Below are 14373 nucleotides of genomic sequence, written 5' to 3'. Positions count from 1 at the left end.
TACATTTTAGTGCTTCCGGGATGCATGACAAACTTTGAGTTATGGGCCTCTGTCATAATGTCTCTTTTTAACTCACTGTCACCTGGAACACACACCTTGTCTTGGAATCAGAGTAACCCATCGACGGAGACTTAGAATTCTGAGCTAACTCCCTGTTCTGCATCGTTCTCGAGGGTTACTAGGGCGAGATCAGCTGACTGAGTTTTCCTTATTCTCTGGATTAACTCAGGCTGGACGGTCAGATGACCCAAACATGTGACTCTCCTCAAGTCCTGAAGTCGAACCTGTTGTGTGGCCCTAATTTTCCTGCATTTTGAAACCATCAAATGAACTAAAATACCTGTACTTTTTCTACTGAGTGCATCAGCTATTACATTACCCTTACCCAGATGGTACAAGATGTCACAATCATAGTCCTTAAGAAGTTCTATCCACATTCTCTGACGCATGTTGAGATTCTTTTGAGTGAATATGTTTTTAAACTCTTGTGATCGGTATAAATCTGAAAGGTCTCTCCATATAAATAATGACGCCAAGTCTTCACGACGTGTATGATTGCGGCAAGTTCTAAGTCATGGGTGGGATAATTTTTCTCATGACTATTTAACTGTCTGGACCTATAGGCTATGACCTTCATATGCTGCATTAGAACACTAGTCAGGCCTAGATAGGAGGTATCACTGTAAACTGTATATCCCCTTGATTCACTCGGTAAAGCCAGCACAGATACAGTATTCAGCCACTTCTTTAGTTCTGAAAAACTTCTTTTACAGTCCTCATTCCACTCAAACTTGGAATTCTTCTTGGTGAGTCGGGTTAGGGGAGCAGCTAAACTAGAAAATCCTTCAACAAACCTGCGGTAATAGCCCTCCATTCACATAAAGTTACGAATTTCTTTAACTGATGTCAATTTCTCTCAGCCAAGCACCACTTCAACCTTTTCAGGATTTACTGATACTCCATTCTTTGATATGATGTGTCCCAGAAAGGTGGTCTACTCAAGTTAAAATCCACACTTACTTAACTTTGTATACAACTTTTTTCTTCTGAGAACCTGCAAAACCTCAGCTAGATGGTGAACATGTTCCTCTTTACTTTTTGAATAGACCAGGATGTCATTGATGAACACGATAACAAATTGATTTAAGAATTATCTGAAGACCTTGTTCATTAGATCCATGAAGATGGCTGGGGCTTTGGTTAGCCCAAATGGCATGACCAGGAACTTCTAGTGTCCGTACTTGGTTCGAAAAGCCGTATTGGGGATGTCTTTCTATCCTTATTTTCACCTGATGGTAACCTGATCGCAGGTCTATTTTGGAGAAGACCTGCGCACCCTGTAACTGATCGAAGACGTCATCAACCCTGGGAAGAGGATACTTGCTCTTGATTGTGACCCTATTCAATCCTCCGTAATTAATACATAGTTTCAACGTTCCATCTCTCTTTCTGGTAAAAGTGACTTCAGCACCCTAAGGAGAAACACTATGTTTGATAAAACCACTGTCTTACAATTCATTGTTTTGTTTCCTCAACTCCTCCATCTCAGCGCAGCTCATGCAGTAAGGAGTAACCGAAATAGGCTGGGTGTCTAGTTGTAGATCTATGGTGAACTCAACTTTCCTGTCCACTGGTAGTCTGGGCAGTTTATCTAAAAATACATCTGGAAAGTCTCGGACTACCATAATATCTTGAATACAATTCTCTTTCTTAAGTTTGTCTAGTTAGAGAAAACAGCAAGGTTAAGGTACTTGACGAATAAGAAAAGTTGTCATCAAAGAATAAGTACTAAATGATTTTATAAATTTATAAATGGCTCCTCATTAGGAGGATTAAATACAACATTCTTGCTAAAACAGTCTACAGTAGCGTGATACGCCGCTAGCCAATTCATCCATAAAATTACATCAAAATCCTCTGTGTCTAATTCTATTAGGTCTACACTTAGTTTCCTATTTGCTATTTCTACGTCATAAGCCCTATAGACAACTTCTTCCAATAATGTTACACTCCCAGCAGTAGACACAAATTACATTGAATCAAATTTATCAGGTAATACATTAAATTTTTATGCAAAAACAGGTGAAAAAAATGAATGTGATGCATCAGTGTCAATCAAAACATGAGCAAGATGGTTACAGATAGTGTACATACCCTGTATCACGTCCGGGTCAGCTTCGGCATTCTGTTGGGTGAGGTTGTAACCTCTGGCCTAAATAGGAGGTCTGCCCTGATTCTGGTTCCTTGGGCACTCCCTCACATAATGTTGGGCACTACCACATATACGACAGATGCTGTTGAGGTGGTAGCAGGGTCAGTCCCTGTGATCCCTGCCACAATGTTGACAAATCTTACCATGTCCTACCACTGGAGCCTGAGGGGGAGCTTGGATCACCGGCTTGAGCCTCTTGTTCTGTTGGACAGACACAGTAGGTGCTGGTCTGCAGGGTGGAGCTGAGGGTCTGAGGTTCCCTGCTGCCTGAGGGAGGGTGTGGAAGCTCCTCTCCACCAGCTGTACCTTGGCCAGAACGGCCGAATAGGTCTTGAGCTCCAACACGAATAAATGTTGCATGATCTCTGGGTGGACGCCCCACTGGAATCTCTTAGCCTTCGTGCCCTCATCCAACAGCTTCTCAAGGGAGTATCGGCCCAACTCCAGGAACTTACGAGCATATTCTGACACAGTCATGTTCCCCTAGACCAAGTGGACGAACTCCATCTCCTTCAGATGTCAGAGATGCTCTGGGAGGTATTCTGCATGAAAGACTGCTAGGAACTGTTCCCAAGTAACTAGAACGGGCAGGGTGGTCTGCTTGAGTTCCCACCAACGGTCTGCTTATCCCACTAGTATGTAGGTAGCAAGGGTGACCTTCTGCTCAGAAGTCACCCCTAAGGTCTTGAAGGCCTTCTATGTCTCTGCCAACCAGTACTCAACATCTTCAAAAGAGGATCCCCCTGTAAAAGTGGATGAGTTTAGTCTTTTGTACCTCTCTATATAACTTGGGTCAATCGTGAGAGGAACTGGGTCCCGTGGAAAAGGGACTGGGCCAGGCTGATGGTAGACTGATGGGCCTTATGGTGGTAACTTGTTGATACGATGGGGGTACCGGATTATACTGTGGTGGTGGTACCGGGTGATATTATGGAGGAGCAGGGTCGTACCGAGGTGGCTCAAGATCCTCTTGCTGCAATGGTGGCTCAACCTGTGGCAGCGGGGGAGGGTCAGGTAGCTCCCTCCTCTCCTCTCGGCCCTACTGGGCCACAATGAGTCTTTCTAACATCTCAAATATCTTGTCCACATCTTTCCTGAGCGAACCCTCCCGGGTTGCTCGGTTTAGTGGGGGTCTTCATCTTCTCATCTCTCTGTACTTGCATTTCACAAGAAATGGTTGAGTGATAATTCATTGTTTGGTGTTTCTCTAAGTATTATTGTGTAAGGGATGGGTCCGAGGAACGCGGCTCTGATATCAACTGTAACGACTCCGGAAATTTAAAAATAAATGCAGATAATAATTTGAGTACGGAAGTGAAATAAAGGTTAAGGTTAATATCCCTTACACGATAACTCAAAAGTATTAACAAACATCATGGAATAAATTTTCTGAAAGAAATACGTAAAATAAAAAAAAATAAAGGAAACTATAAAGTATCTAACATCTACTCGTAACCTTCTTGCAGATCGGGCTCGGGAACTGGGTCCTCCCAATCTGAATTGGTTAAATAAAAGGTGAGCTACACTAACCCAGTAAGGACATCACAATATATCGTCGTCACAGAAGTAAAGGTTGGTAGAAAACCAAAAACAACCAATGAAACACAAATTTTAAACCAATACATTCACTAAAATTAAAATCATTTTTCCTTTTTCTTACCCTTGGAGAATCTGTGAAAACAATTTATAGAGACAATAACATCATACAGATCATAACTTCATGCAGAATCAGTAACATAGAACATATCATAAATTCATATTCATTAACAATAACTAATCATCATTATTTCTTATTTCATTGGGATCCATAGGGGTGTCCCCGCTACACGTGAACCCTTTATTTTAACAATATTAATTCTAGGGTCGTCCCCATACCCCGTCCGGTATGAGCGCTAAAATATTATATCTCAATACCTCATCCGGTATGAGGGTGAAACGGGTCGTCCCCATACCCCGTCCGGTATGAGCGCCAAATGACCAAGTCTCCATACCCCGTCCGGTATGAGACAACGTTCACGGTAGGGTTCCCTATGAACCCAGTTCGTCCACCATCTCCTAGGATATCTAATGAGACTGTCATCTTATCCATTTATCAGATCACATCCTATTCCTATTTGTCCTTAGTCTCCGTCACCAAATCAAACATAAATACATAAACAAGTAACGTGCATCCAACAATGCAATCATATATTAGATTCCCAAAATCAAATGGTAGTAAAGTAAGCAATGATACATACGTTTAAAACTATAGAAAAGATAAACCAGATACCATAATACATCTAAACTGTAAAATAAATCAAATAGGAATCGACAGAGAATAATGTCTGGTTCGGGCTCCATTAGCAATCCGTAATTAATTATGCATATCTATTTAATTTGTACAAAATACAGTATTATCATTTATTCAAACTTCAATTCCATGATAGGAAATAGGGTGAGGGGTCTTTAACTGATTCGACGTTGAAAACTAGATGGTTACGGCGCATACGAGCGGTCTCTAGGTTCCCTGAATTTTCTTTCGGGAACTGAAACGCACTTACGGTACCTACAAGTGTCCCAAATAACCCAAAAATCAAACCCAGGGCCTACTCGACCAATTTCAGAATTCTGGCAGGGCGGCTCAGCCGTGCTCCGGCGACGGCAGCGCTGCCCACGGCGGCAATTCGCCTCGGGTTGGCCATTTTCAGTCGGATTCAGCCGAACTTGCACCGGTTCCTGCGAGAAAATATACTTAGAGCCCTCGGTGGGTCGAAAAAATGTAGAAAACTGAAACTCACCGGCGGTGGGGCTCTCTAGTGTGGCGGCTCATCCGACTCGCATTGTGGTTGGGTATTTTGCTTCAGTCAACCTGTAGAGAAGCAAATGGTGGTCACAATGGTGAAAAAATCACATCGAACGGGAATCGGGAAGGGCCTCATCGGAGACATTTTTTGAAACACCCTGTGACGACGCCGCCGAGCTTCAGTGGGGTTTTCCGGCCAATCAGCCAGTTCTTTCACTCCGATTTGGCCATGGTGGGTTTAAAATTGAATTTCATGCAATAGGAAAATTTTTTACCTCGTTTGGCGGTCAGAAATTGCTCCAGTACGGTGGCGGGTGGCGGTGGTTGGCTCCTTAGTGGCTGAGCTGTCTTCTCCGGCGAGGGGCTCTGGCGGCTAGGGTTAGGGTTTGGGTGCGGATGGGGTTATTTATACCCATTCGCTTTTGATATGGGCTGTCAATCACTTTTAATCTGGACCGTCTGATCGCGATTAAATATGAAGTGAATCTGAACCGTCCATGCGCGCGGGAACGAATCTCAGCTGTTCGATCACGGGCACGCGGATCGCCCACGTGGCTCCCCCAGTGTGGCCTCCTGCGTCAGCGCCTCTGCCACCTGGCGCGTACTGGTTGGTCGGGACTGCTGACTGGGCAACTAACGTGGCGTAACTTTTTTAAATTGTATTTTGACCCCCGGTTTTTTATTTTTCTTTCTAAATACCCCCAAAATCCAAATTTTCACCATTTTTCTCCAAAATTATTTTCAATTAAATCCCTAACTAATTTTTTTTTACCCTTATTATTATTATTTTCATTAAATCAAACTTAAATTAAATAAATTAAATTAAAATCATATAAATAATAATTATATTTATATAAAAATAATTAATAAAAATAAAAATAATAAAATGTTGGATGTTACAGTTGAGTTCAATTATCATAATGATAAACAATTAATAAAATTTTATATTTTTCAGGTAGTTTAGATAATTAATATAATATTAAAATAATTATTTATATATATATATTTAATGAAATAATTAATTTTATTTTATTCTCGAACTATAAATCTCTTTATTAGCAGTTCGTTCTTTGTAAATAAAAAATAAATAAATTTATTTATTTTTATATTAAATTATATAATAAAATATAATATTTTATTATAATAAATTCAATTTTAAATTAGAAAATATAATTATTAAAATAATTATAAAAAATATAATGATCAAATTACTAATATAAAATTAATTTTGTCTAAATTATCTACACGCAATTAGTTCTAATAAATTTACATCATATATAAAATTTAATTTAAAATTGCACAAAAGACAAACATACATGTAATAATTAAAAAATTAAATATGATATATATTTATAATTAAAAAAATATCTCAAAAATTATTGTAAATATATAAGCAAAATATTCAAAAAAAATAATTTTTTCACCCACACATTATATATACATGTACATATACATCTCACATATATATATTATAAAGACGGCAGCAGTGGGTATAATTTCAAAACAATAATAATAATAATAATAATTATTATTTTTTGAACACAGTATATATATATATATATATATATATATATTGGTGCAGTGGGTACAATCCCTGCAAAAATTTTCCTTTCCCTTTTCCTTTTTTTTTTTCATTATATATTATATCGTATACATTTAGATATTGGTGCAGGAGTACAGGCCCAACCCAATTTCTCTTTTCTCTTTTTTCTTTCTTTTTTTATTCATAATTCATCATATGAATAAAAAAACAAACATAGAACAAAAAATAAACAAATTATAATTCACATATTTAAACTATTTAGATATTTAAAATTTAATATCAAAAATTAAAATTTAATAATATAATTTAAATATAAAAATTCAACGCTATGATACTACTGCTAAATTATAATATATGCATAATACATAATAAAAGATAAAAAATAATTTAATATAATTTATTTATATTTAAAAAATTATATTATAAGTTAGATTAAATTTAAAATATATTTGATAATGAATTTTTAAATTAAAATTATTTAAAAATAATTATTCACACCAAAAATAATTTTTATTATTTAATTTCTTAATTAACGGAATGCACATCAAATCAAATAATATAGTGTAAAAATTTTTTCACAAAATTTTAACAAAAAAAATTCCCTAATTTTTTTTCTTTTGGCGTGCGGCTTATTTTTTCAGCTCCCTACTTCACTTTTTTAATCCCCACTATATATATGTATGAGCGACATGAGTGGTGTTGTTCTTTATGGACTCTTCCTGTAGACGTCCAAACCTGTTTGGACTCATCTACATAACTTTTTTTAATTTTCTTTTTAACACCTAATCATATAGATTATATCTCTTGTATATATATTTTCCCTTTTTAATTATTATTATTTATAAAATAATTTTATAAATCAATTTAATTTCAAATTAAATTTTATGATAATATGTAGAAACTGGAAAAAAAAAAAAAAGAAACGACGTCGTTTTGAGATGGACAGGTAGGAAGAGAGGAAAGAAAAGAAAAGAGAAAAGAGGAAAAAAAAAGGAGGAAAGAAAAGAAAAGAGAAAAGAGGAAAGAAAAAAGGGAGGAAATGAAAGAAAAGAGAGAAGAGAGATCGGGGGAAAGAGAAGGTTCGAGAGAGAGAGAAGAGCCAAAGTGGAGAGGAGTGAGAAGAGAGAGAGAGAGAAGGAGACAGAGGACGGTGACAGAGCAAGCCAAGGGAAGGAGGCAAATAGAGACGGGAGGTACGATAACTTTTGAGTTCTTGTATAGGTGTGGAGTGATTTCGAATATGTGATCTTAAGTTGAGAATTCTAGGTTCCGTTTAGTATGTAGAGCAATAGACTACGGGGTAGAGAGAAGTGGTTGTGGATGGCAGGTGGAATCGTGGAGGTGCTCACGGAGGAGGCCGCAGGAAGAGAGAGAATGAAGATGTTGGAGAGTGGGAGAGATCCGTGAGAGAGTGTGGTTATTTTGTGTAATATGAGTGTGAGTACATGGTGAAGGCCGCGGGAAGAGAGAGTGAACGAGGAGGTCGGTGAGTGGGTGAGATCCGTGAGGGTGAGCTGACGTTGTGTGTGTGCGAGCGGGGTACACGGAGGAGGCCGCGGGAGGAGAGAGAAGGAAGAAGGAAGATGGTGAGTGTTCTGAGAGAGAGATGAGAGTTGTGATTGTGAGTGTGTGAGTTGTGATATTTTGAATAGGTCGTGGGAGGTAGAAGAAGAAGGAACGCAGTGTGTGAGTTTTGTGAGAGAGAGGAGAGTTCATAATTATGCAGGGGGTCCTTAGAGTGGACTGTGGAAAGAGGGAGAAGGATGAGTTCGGTGTGTGGGAAGAGATTGGGGTAAGAGGAGAAGTGTGGTATGACAGTAGAGAGAGGTAGATATAGAGGAGAGGAGAGCGTATATGCTGGAAATTTGGGAAAGGAAAAGAGAGGCCAATAAGGCATGGTTTAAAGTATCGGGATAAGGGTGTGTTGGTAGTTGTGTGGTATGAGGGTGTGGGTTGTATATAGGTTGGTATAGCTGTTGTAAATGTAATGGTTGGCGAGGGAACATTATCGGCGTGTGTGTGAAATGTTAGTGTGTGTTATAGGAGGAGATGTGTGTTGGGCTGGTATACCAGGTAAAGGAATAGGAGAGCCTCAGGATAATATGGTGGAGCGAGTACGGGATGGTAGGGTCCTTGAGTTGGTAACATTGGGGGATGCCGATATTGGTGGTCATTAACTAGAAAAAGTAAGTTAATCGCCGATGGTGGTGATGGTCGGGAGACTTCGACGGTAAGGGGTTTGGTCGCCGATATTGGTGATGAGAAAGAATGGTATTTGGGCGTGGCCTATTAGGGGTCGAGGGATATGCGGTTTATTGGTGGTCGCCGATACTGGTGACGGGTGAGAATGGAATCTCTGTGCGTGTGTGTGGCTTATTAGGGGTCGAGGGATAGGCGATTTATTGGTGATCATCGATACTGGTGACGGATGAGAATAGAATCTGTGTGTGTGTGTGGTCTATTAGGGGTCGAGAGATAGGCAGTTTATTAGTGGGCGTCGATACTGGTGACGGGTGAGAATGGTATATGTGTGTGTGTGTGGCCTATTAGGGGTCGGAAGATAGGCAGTTTATTGGTGATCGCTGATACTGGTGACGGGAGAGAGTATTCGTAGGGTTAGGGGACGTTGAGGGGCGGTCACAATTAACATGCATAATTTTTAAATTACCAAGGGTAGGTATTAGGTTGAGTAGGTAGAGTACATATAGGACCCCTGAGTTCCCTATTGTTGTATATGATGCTTGTAACTTAATTTTTACTGTACTGAGTTATATATACTCACTCCTTATTATTTACAGATGAAGTAGGGATGGAGTCGGGATCAGAGTTGCTCATTTTCGAGCCTAGGGGATAGAGGAACAGGGCAATAATGCTTTCGTTATTTGGCATGATTGAGTGTGTAATAACTAGTAGTAGAGTAGATAGTGTGTCTGCTAGGAGTCTGTGAGATTATTCTTCACTGTGATATTACATGTAGGGTTGTAGGTTTATTGTGACTTTGAATAATAGATTGCGGTAAGGTTTCTATGTTTGTGGTGGATTTGGAATGACGCGTTCATATGTATCCGTGGAATTGTCTTAGTTTACGCCATTAAGAAAAAAAAAAAAAACGGGGCATTACATAATATCAATTATTATAATAATCACACATATTATATTATTAGTGAATATAATAACTTAAAAATATAAATATTAATTTTTTATTTTAAAAATAGAAAAATTTAATTTATCTTCAATATTAATTATATATTCGGTGCTTGTAAATAATATAATAATATTTTATTTAGATTAAAAATTTTAATTATTTGATTAAATTAATTTTTTTAATTTAATTCTCAAATAATTAAAATAATTAATATATTTAATAAAAATCAAAACATTTGGTAGTGTGCAACCCATAAGTTCAATACTAAATCGATAATAAATTGGTCAAACTAATTTTTTAATTAAAATTATTGTCTAACAACACTCTTCAACGACCGTATAATATGAAATGTACAATTATTCTTAAGAATTTACTAAAAAAAGATATAATATTTTATTCTATAAAAATTCAAAAGTTAAAAGAAAAAAAAGTTATAAATTAAATGGGAAGCGAAATAATAGAGTTTAGGGTTTATATTCCATATAATAATTTAGAATGTCCAATAGGAGTACATGAATGTCCCTTCTAAAAGAATAAATAAAAATAAAAAAAATAAACAAAAGACAATATACTGAGCACTTTACACCGACCTTCACTAGCTTTTGAAGGAAGTCTGGATGGCGAACTATTCACAACTCTCTTGTTGATCAGGATTTGAGTCTTTATCCTCTTGATCTAAAATAATTAATGAAAATGTGAGCTACAGTAGTCTAGTAAGAATATCACACTACTCACCGATACAGAAATTGAAAGTTGGTAAAAATTATAAAAACAATTAATGGAGCTCTTGATTTAAGAAAATTCATTTATTATAAGAAAAACTATTTATAGCATATATTATAACGGCCCCGGAAATTAAAAGGAAACGTATATATAAAAATTCTAAGTGCGGAAGCAAAATAAAATAGTATGATTAAAACTATAAAATAACTAAAACAGCAACTGACCGAAAATATATCAGATCCGGGCTCCATTAACAATTTTAATTAATTATACATATCTATTAATTCATAAAATACCGTTTTATCATTTATTAAGCTTTAATGCCGTGATAGGAAATAGGGTGAGTGATCCTTACTTGATTCGAAGTCTAAGACCAGTTTTTCACTGCGCCTACGGGCGGTCCCTAGATTCCCTGAATTTTTTTTTTCCGGGAACTGAAACACACTTTCGGTACCTGCACATGTCCCCAAAAAACTCCAAATCAGACCCAGGGCCTACTCGGCCAATTTTAGAAATTCCGGCACGGCGGCTTCGCCGTGCTCCGGCGACGGCGCCGCCACCCACAGTGGTGATCCGCCTCGGGTAAGCTGTTTTCGGCCGAATTCAGCCAAACTAGCACCAGTTCCTGCGAGAAAACACACGTAAGGCCCTCGGTGGGCCGAAAAAACTCAAAAAACTGAGACTTATCGACGACGGAGATCTCGGGTGCGGCGGCTCCTCCGGCGCAAGTCATAATTTAGTGTTTTGCTCCGGTCAACATGTAGAGAAAAGGACGGTGGTCGCAGTGGTGTAAAAATTACATCGAACGGGAATTGGAAAGAGCCTCATCGGAGGCAAAAATTGAGAAAACCCGCGGTGGCGCCGCTGGGCTTCGGCAGCATTTTTCGGCCAATTGGCCAGTGGTTTGGCTCCGATTTGGCCACAGGGAGTTTTAGCATCGAAATTCGAGCCAAAAGGAAAATGTTTACCTCGTTTGGCGGCCAAAAAGTGCTCCGGTGCGGCGACGGGTGACAGCGGTCGGTTCCTCCAGTGGCTGGGCTGTCTTCTCCGGCGAGGGCTCTGGCTGTTAGGGTTTGGGGTTGGGTGTGGATGATATTATTTATAACCTTCTCCTTTTAATCTGAGCCGTCCATCACGATTTAATCTGAACTGTCCGATCACGATTAAATTAGAAATGAATATGGACCGTCCATCATGGTGTGATCTGGGCCGTCCGTGCGCGTGGAAACGGATCTCAGTCGTCCGATCGCGCGCACGTAGATCGCCCACGTGGCTCCATTTCGCGTGGCCTCCCGCATCAGCATCTCTGCCACGCGGCATGTCCTGGTTGGCCGGGGCTGCTGACGTGGTGCAATTTTTTCTAAATTGCGTTTTGACCTCTGGTTTCCGATTTTATTTTCAAAAACACGAACAGAATCCGAATTTTTACCCCTTTTTTCCAAAATTATTTTCAATTAAACCCCAAAAATAATTTTACCTATTTTTATCATTATTATTATTTTTATTTCTATTTAATTAAATTAAACTAAATTAAAACCATATATTATTACTTACATAATCATTTATTTCATTTAAAATTTACAAAAATTTAAAATAAAACAAAAAATAATATTCATAAAAAAAATAATAAAATTTTGGGGTGTTACATATATTTACCGTTGCAAGATTTTAAAAATCAACCTATAGAGAGAATAACTCAAATAACTTTATAATCTCAAATTCAAGTGAGTAAGAACAATAATTTTTCCTTTTTATTTACATATTGGTATCCCTGGGGGCCCGTAGGAATGTCCCACTACACGTGAACCAATATCCAACATTGTCAACTAACCAGCCGTCCCCATACTCCGTATGGTATGAGCGCCAAAAATATCATCCCTTAATATCTCGTTCGATATGAGGGTGAATCGAACCGTCTTCATACCCCGTCCGGTATAAGCGCCAAAAATACCATCCCTCAATACCTCGTTCGGTATGAGAGTGAATCGGGCCGTCTCCATATCCCGTTCGGTATGAGTGCTAAAAATATCATTTCTCGATACTCCGTCCAATATGAGGTAACGTTCACGGTAGTGTTCCCTATGTACCCGTTTCGTCCACCATCTCCCAAGATATGCAGTAAGTCTACCATTTATTAATTCACATTACTAAACAATTTTTCGTTTGTATATTAATTTCTAATTTCACAAATCAACCGTAAATCATGCAAGACAAGCAATATATATATTAATGAAGTACAACTGAATCATTTAACTATTTCAGTATATCATCATGTATTTAAAGCTGTAAATTTAATAATCAGTTAAATAGGATAAATAAATAACTAACCAATTCCGGCTCCATTAGTAACCTGTAATTATTCTCAAAGTTTTTTAAATTATACAAAATACTATATTATCAATTATTAAGATTCAATTCCATAATAAAGAATAAAGTGATGAATTCTTACTTGAATCGGTGTTCGAAACACCAAATTTTCTACTGCATTTACTGGTAGTCCTCGGGTTTCCTAAATTTTTTATGGATTAAAACACGCTTCACGTACCTAAAAATACCCTAAAAATCCAAAATTAGTATTAAAAATTATTTTTTGGCCAATTTTGGAGTTCTAGTACGGTGACATCACTGTGCTCCGATGACAGCACCACTACCTGCGGCGGTGATTTGCCTTGGTCTGACCATTTTTGGCAAGTTTTTACCAATTTTGTACCCATTCCTGCGAGAAAACACGTTAGAGGGTCTTGGTTGGCAAAAAAAAAGTTAAAAAATAAAAACCTACCGATAGTGAAATTTTTTGGTGCGGCGGCTCCGCTGGCTCACCTTCGCGGCTGAACGTTTTTCTCTGGTCGACGTGTAGAAAATAGAACGATGAACACAATGGTAGAAAAATTGCACGAAATGAGAAACGGGAAGAAGCTCATCGGAGACAATTACGAGTTTTACCTGCGGCAGCACCGTTGGGCTTTACCCACAGTTTTTGGCTCACCCGCCATTCTTTTTGCTCCGATTTGGCCATGGAGGTGCTCGAAATCAAATTCCGAGCGGATAGGAGAATTTTTACCTTTTTTGGCGGTTGGAGGTGGCTCCAACATGGCAGCGGTCAGCGTTCGGCTCCTTTCTCCGACGAGTGGTTATTCTTCTCCGGCAGGAGGCTGGCAGCTAGGGTTTGGGTTCAGTGTGATGCGAGATATTTATACCCGTCTCACATTAATCTGGATCGTTCATCACGTTTGATCTCAACTGTCCGATTACGTTTAAAGAGGGAACAAATCTAGACTGTTCATTGTGTTTAATCGCGACTGTCCGGTCATATTTAAAGAGGGAACGAATCTAGACCGTTCATCACATTTGATTGCGACTGCTCGATCGCACCTAAGGAGAGAACAGATCCAGACCGTCTACGCACGCAGGAACGCTTTTGGGCCGTCCGATCGCGGGACACACAGATCACCAGCGTGGCCTCCCGTGTGGCACTAAGTCAGTGAACCTTGCCACGCGGTGTGCTCAGGTTCGTTGGGGCTGTTGACTGGGTGGTCCTACATAGTAAAATTTTTTTTAATTACGTTTTGATATCCAGTTTTTATTTTTCTTTCAAAAATACTATCCGAATCCAAATTTTCACCCATTTTTTTCAAAATTATTTTTAATTTCATATTCAACCTATTTTTTTTTTCATAATTTCACATTAAATTAAAATTTATTAATTTCAAAAATAAATTTTTATAATATTAAAATTAATTTCGGACCAAATTCTGGATCCGGATATTACACATTCCGTCATTGCTGTTTCGAGTTAGCCCTAAAATAAAGTTTAACTGTCAAATCTTAATAAGTAACCAACTATGTTTTATGTAAATTATAATTCACTAATAAATGACATAAGAAACTCTTTTATTCTTTCATTCAACTGTCTTATCTAAAATCTTAATTTAATTGTTATAATAAATGATAACATAGAGGTTAAATTT

General features: G+C 38.1%; 1 long non-coding RNA gene across 1 annotated transcript; it reads left to right on the top strand.

Moving 5' to 3' along the window:
• The first annotated feature begins 7509 nt into the window (after positions 1–7509).
• Positions 7510–9601, top strand: LOC148253718 (uncharacterized). The gene is made up of 2 exons (XR_015819322.1): positions 7510–7730; positions 9336–9601. It is a non-coding gene; the product is annotated as an uncharacterized LOC148253718 (long non-coding RNA).
• Positions 9602–14373: the final 4772 nt, after the last annotated feature.

The sequence above is a fragment of the Carica papaya genome, chromosome 5 (genome assembly GCF_054855325.1).
Source record: "Carica papaya isolate Zhongbai chromosome 5, ASM5485532v1, whole genome shotgun sequence".
Classification (NCBI taxonomy): domain Eukaryota; kingdom Viridiplantae; phylum Streptophyta; class Magnoliopsida; order Brassicales; family Caricaceae; genus Carica; species Carica papaya.
The sequence above is the reverse complement of the archived record's forward strand: the minus strand, read 5'-3'. Positions and strand labels throughout refer to the sequence as shown.